A 6,201-nucleotide genomic window follows, 5' to 3' on the forward strand; every position below is an offset into this window, starting at 1 on the left:
ACAGGGTGGAATATCCCTACACACAACCCCAAATGTATGATCATCTAATCTTTGATAAGGGAGCAAGAGATGTGAAGTGGAGCAAAGAAAGCCTCTTTAACAAATGGTGCTGGCAAAACTGGACAACCACATGCAAAAAAATGGGTTTAGACCTTGACCTGACACCATGCACAAAAGTCAGATCAAAATGGATTAAAGACCTCAACATTAGACCACAAACCATAAGGTACATTGAAGACAAGGTCGGCGAAACCCTCCACGATATTGAAGATAAAGGTATCTTCAAAGGTGACACGGAACTAAGCAATCTAGTAAAACCAGAGATCAACAAATGGGACTACATTAAACTAAAAAGCTTCTGCACCGCAAGAGATACAGTGACCAGAATCCAAAGACTATCCACAGAATGGGAAAGGATATTTACACAATACCCATCAGATAAGGGGTTGATATCAATGGTATATAAAGCACTGGTTGAACTCTACAAGAAGAAAACATCCAACCCCATCAAAAAATGGGGCGAAGAAATGAACAGAAACTTTACCAAGGAAGAAATACGAATGGCCAAAAGGCACATGAAAAAGTGCTCTGCATCACTAATCATCAGAGAGATGCAGATCAAAACAACCATGAGATACCACCTCACACCACAGAGACTGGCACACATCCAAAAGAACAAAAGCAACCGCTGTTGGAGAGTTTGTGGGGAGAAAGGGACCCTTCTACACTGCTGGTGGGAATGCCGGCTAGTTCAGCCCTTTTGGAAAACAGTATGGACGATTCTCAGAAAACTAGAGGTTGAGCTCCCATTTGACCCAGCAATACCACTGCTGGGAATATATCCCAGAGAATCAAAAAAGTACAATCGAAACAACATCTGCACATGTATGTTCATCGCAGCACTGTTTACAATAGCCAGAATCTGGAAAAAACCCGAATGCCCCAAAATGGATGACTGGTTGAGGAAACTTTGGTACATCTATACAATGGAATACTATGCATCTGTTAGAAAAAAGGAAGTGAAGAATTTTGTAGTTAAGTGGATGGGCATGAAAAGTTTCATGCTGAGTGAAATGAGTCAGAAAGAGAGAGACAGACATAGAAAGACTGCACTCATCTATGGTATATAGAATATCAGAGTGGGAGACTAATACCCAAGAACCGTAGAAATAAGTACCAGGAGGTTGACCCCATGGCTTCGCGGCTGGCCTCACGTTCCAGGGAAAGGGCAACTCAGAGAAGCGATCACCAACTACATTGTAGTTGAAGGCCATGTGGGGGAAGGGAGTTGAGGGCTGAATGAGGGCTAGAGACTGAGCACAGCGGCCACTCAACACCTTTATTGCAAACCACAACAGCTAATTAGAGAGAGAGAACAGAAGGGAATGCCCTGCCACAGTGGCAGGGTGGGGTGGGGGGGAGATGGGAGTGGGGAGGGTGGGAGGGACGCCGGGTTTACGGGTGGTGGAGAATGGGCACTGTTGAGGGGATGGGTTCCCGAACTTTGTATGAGGGAAGTATAAGCACAAAAGTGTATAAATCTGTAACTGTACCCTCACGGTGATTCTCTAATTAAAAATAAATAAATTATAAAAAAAAATAAATAAAATAAAATAAAATTCAAAAAAAAAATAAAGTAGCTGAGAGGTACAAGCTTACAATCTTGTGATTCCTGGCAGACATTTCTCTGGACTTAGTTACTAAAATACTAAAATACAGAAATCCAAAACTATGTTGCTGCTAGTGCGGCCTCCTGACCTCATATCTCTTCATTCTCAGCAGTGGAAAACAAATTACCAAATGCTTTCTTTTCAGCAGATCGACTTTAGGGGGGAGAAACTCCAAATCAATAATAGTGAATTTTTTTGTTTAAATATTGAATGTAATCAAAGTAAAGTGAAATTTACCAGTTACACATGCGGGGTGGGGGGCTGGGGAGGTGGGGGGAAGGGGTAGGTATATCGTGATTCTTGGTGGTGGAATATGTGCACTGGTGAAGGGATGGGTGTTTTAGCATTGTATAACTGAGACTTTAACTTGAAAGCTTTGTAACTTTCCACATGGTGAATCAGTAAAAGAATTTAAAAAAATGCTCTACATCACAAATCATCAGAGATACACAAATGAAAGCAATGAAATACCTCACACTACAGAGACTGGCATACATCAAAATTAATAGCACCCAATGCTGGCATGGATGAGGGGAGAAAGGGAAAAAAAAGAAAAAAAAAGAATTTTATATATATATAAAATTATATATAATAATTATATATATAAAATTATATATATTAATTATATATATAAAATTATATATAATAATTATATATGTATATAATTATATATATATAGCACTGTATCACTGTCATCCCATTGTTCATCGATTTGCTCGAGCATGCACCAGTAACATCTCCATTGTGAGACTTGTTGTTACTGTTTTTGCCATATCAAATACTCCACGGTAGCTTGTCAGGCTCTGCTGTGTGGGCAGGATTCTCTTGGTAGCTTATCAGACTCTCTGAGAGGGAAGGAGGAATTGAACCCAGGTCGGCCGTATGAAAGGCAAACGCCCTACCTGCTGTGCTATAGCTCTAGTCCAATATATAATATCTATATACACACACACACACACACATATATATATACACATACACACATATATATACACACATTTACACACATGTGTGTGTGTATCTTGTAACGAATGGTGTGAATAATTTGAGATTTTTCTGCAAGAGATGGGGTTTAGTGGGAAGAAGCTAAAGAATTTGTATGTGTGTTTGCAGGGGAAGAGGTGCTAACATATCTGTCATAGACAATGTTGGTTTGTGGTTCTTATAATTAAGTGAAGATATTTTCCCACCGCCTACATAGAAATTAAGCCTCATTAGATAGAAATGTGGAAAGAGACAGAAGAAAAGGCTTGTGTGGTCTTACCATCATTGGAAACTGTAGTAGATGAAGGAAGAGATTATGTGCTCAAATGCAAAACCTACTAGGTTGGAGCAGTGGGTTGGTAAAAGAATTTACAAGGACACTGGCATGTTTTAGGAAGAACCAAAGTGAGTTTATTTAAAAATTACACTGATGAGCACTGGTGAAGGGATGGGTATTCGAGCATTGTATAACTGAGATTTAAACCTGAAAACTTTGCAACTTTCCACATGGTGACTCAATAAAAAATTTAAAAAAAAATTACACTGAACACAGTGACAGAAAGAGAGATACCCACTTAGCAGTCTTGGGGAGTCTTTTATTGGGTGTCTCTGGCCTACTTTGATGAGGAGCTTCCACTTTCTAGGTTAATTCTGGGAGGGAAGGTGTGTGAGCAGGAGACCTGAAGGGAATCCCCGGAACTGAACAGCAGAGTTGAGTGACAGTGGGGCCCCTACGGTCTCCTGGCTCAGCTGTTTCTGTTATCGGCGACAGACTGAGCCTTTCAGGCCATTGAAACAAGGACTTAAACAATGCATCTTAGTAGGGGCTTTTTCTTAGACCACTTCAGTCCTGATCCACCAGTGAGTGCTAGAGGACCCAGGGTAACTTTTGCTCTATTTTCTCTGATATTGGTTGTAAAAAGGCGAATTTATTTTTAACTACTGAGAATAGAATACTGAAGACTTTAATTTGAAGATTGTGAATGAGTTTGACAATGCTGTTAACTAGTATGGAAAATGTGATCTCCATTTTGACCCTAATGTATATCTTTCCCTCCCCTGATTCAGTGCCTGACTGCTTTGCAGACAGATGCCCAGTGGCCTGGTGCAATAACAGGAAACTGGAGTGAAAATAGATTCCAGTGATTTATTTCCCATCTGAGTTCACAGAGTCTAGGCCAGAGCTGAAGAGAGGGCAAGGTTATAAAACCACCAATATAACTTGGAGGGTATTAGCTCTGTGCTCAGGGATCACTCCTGGTGAGGCTCAGGGAACCACATGGGGTGCCAGGAATCTAACTCTGCTCTGTTGCAAAGCAAGTGCCCAACCGATATGCCATAGCACTGTCCCTCAGGCTAAATTTTTGATCTGTGTTTTGTTTGTTTGAAGGTCATACCTAGCCCAGCACTCTCTAAGAGGGATGTAAGTGGTGCAAGATATGTTTGGCCACTTGTAAGGCCAGCCTTAACTCTTGTAGTATCTGTCTGCCCCGAGGCTGTTTTTGGTAGGGTCAATTTGGCCTACATTGTGATGTTTGGATTTTAGTTGGCTGTATTACAACAGTTGTTGAGGGAAGACCCAAACTTTCTAACTGTGGAATGCAGTAGGGTTCTGAGATGGGAAGTGTGCAAACAAGGAAGTTGGCACCTGGGGAGTGTGGCCCTGACAGCCAGCACCTCTCAGTCAGCTGGCAGGAGCTGGCATATGTCCCTGAAGTATTTTCTTTGTGTAACATGTGAAACCTTCTGGGTAATCCCAGGAACAAGGAAGTCCTGTGCTGAGAACCATTTTCACGCTTTCCAAAACGATCTTCCAGTCCCCCAGCTGAGGAGGCTTGAGGAAGGTTGAGTGACACCTGCGTAACATGGTTCCTCTCTACGAACAGAGATGGTTCCTTCCTTGTGTGTGCAAGCACAGATGTTGTGAACATTCTTATACTTGTGAGTTGGGTGGGATGCACTTTGTATTTGTGTCACTTTGCAAGTTTCTGTTTAAGACAAATAAGAGGAGGAGAAAAGAGAGGCTGGTGGACTGGAACAGCTACAGTGTTCCCACTCTCCTCATGCTCTTTTTGCCCACCATTGGTCCCAGCCTGTCCTTTTAAATCCTCGGCCCAAATAAAATTTAAAAAAAAAAATCCCACTTCTTCATGTATGTGCCTTTTGTAGGCAGCTTCTCATTGGCCTTCCATTTTCCACTGTTACTATGTTTCTGTGCTTCCAGTCCTCTCCCATCAAGTGCTTTTTCTGTTTTTCTCTAACTGTAACTTCCTAGAAGATCTTAATGTTTCTCTCCAGGAAGTTGTAGTAAGATAAAGTTGTTATGTAGGTCTCGTGACCTAAAAGTTTGCAAAGGTCAGGACCCAACACGGTCAAATGTCTTCATTTGAATGAGTCAGAAAGTAAAGCTTACATTTGTCCTGTCTTGGGAAATTACAGGGAGCAGAAAAATGATTGGCAACATAAATATCAAGGGCATGATTTTTTTTTCTTTTCTTGTCTGCGTTTATCCCAGTGAAAGAGCTGTAACAAAAGCCCCAGATCCACATACTTGTGCCTTGGGAAGAAAAACCCTTCCCTGCTGCTTTCCTAATAATGTGTGTCAGCAGCTAGTGATTGTAGTTTAGCCCAAGCCCTTTCTCAAATGGCTGCTTCCCAAGCAAACGCTCTACATTGATAAGAAGCAGCTGTTGATGTTTTCTTACCTTCTCCATCCCCCCTCTCCCTGCCAATGGCTAATACCCAGTGGAAAGGAGAACACCTTCCTTTTCTGAAGAGTTGAAGACTCGAGATCGGAATGGGGACCTTGGGGTCCGTTCATCTATTTCAGTAGTAGCAAGCATTTCTCACTATCGTGAAGTACATCACAAATGGCTAAGAATTACTTCTTTCTTCTTGGAGCAGAGGATTTGGGGCCACGTCTTCTGCGCTCAGGTCTTCTGGCTCTATGTTCAGGGATCATTCCCAGCAATCTTGAGAACCATATGTGGTGTTGGAGGATCTATCTTGGGTTGGCCATGTGCAAGGCAAGTTCTTATCTCCTGTACTATCTCTTCAATCCCATTGTTTAAACTTCACTCCTTGCATTGTTTTTTAAATGAGAGCTTATTTTTTGATATTAGTTTTTATTAAATTGTGGTTGAGAATACTTACTCCTTTCAATGCTTATTCTTCCTCAGTATTACAGTTGGTATTATAGCATACTTCTCAAACTTAAGAAAGGAACAGATTTGTGGCTGTTTTGTTAATGATAAATGGAACTGGTAGGTGAAAAATGCATAAAATGTCAAAAAGTGAAGGATGTGTGCCTGTTTTTCTAGTTGTTGTCCAGAAAATGCTGCAAAAGCTGAAACTGCGATGAGCTATCGGGAGAAAATCTGTGATCTTATCATAGTACTCCTATAAATTGTACTAATATTTAAAAATAAGGTAACACATGTTTCTCTTATTTGATACTATTTTAAAAAGATGATATTCTGTTATCTGAAACCTAATTTTAACAATTTGATATCAGTGAAAGCATGAGTCTCCCACCAGATTGTGAGGC

This window comes from Sorex araneus, chromosome 2, assembly GCF_027595985.1.
Source record: "Sorex araneus isolate mSorAra2 chromosome 2, mSorAra2.pri, whole genome shotgun sequence".
In the NCBI taxonomy this organism is placed as follows: domain Eukaryota; kingdom Metazoa; phylum Chordata; class Mammalia; order Eulipotyphla; family Soricidae; genus Sorex; species Sorex araneus.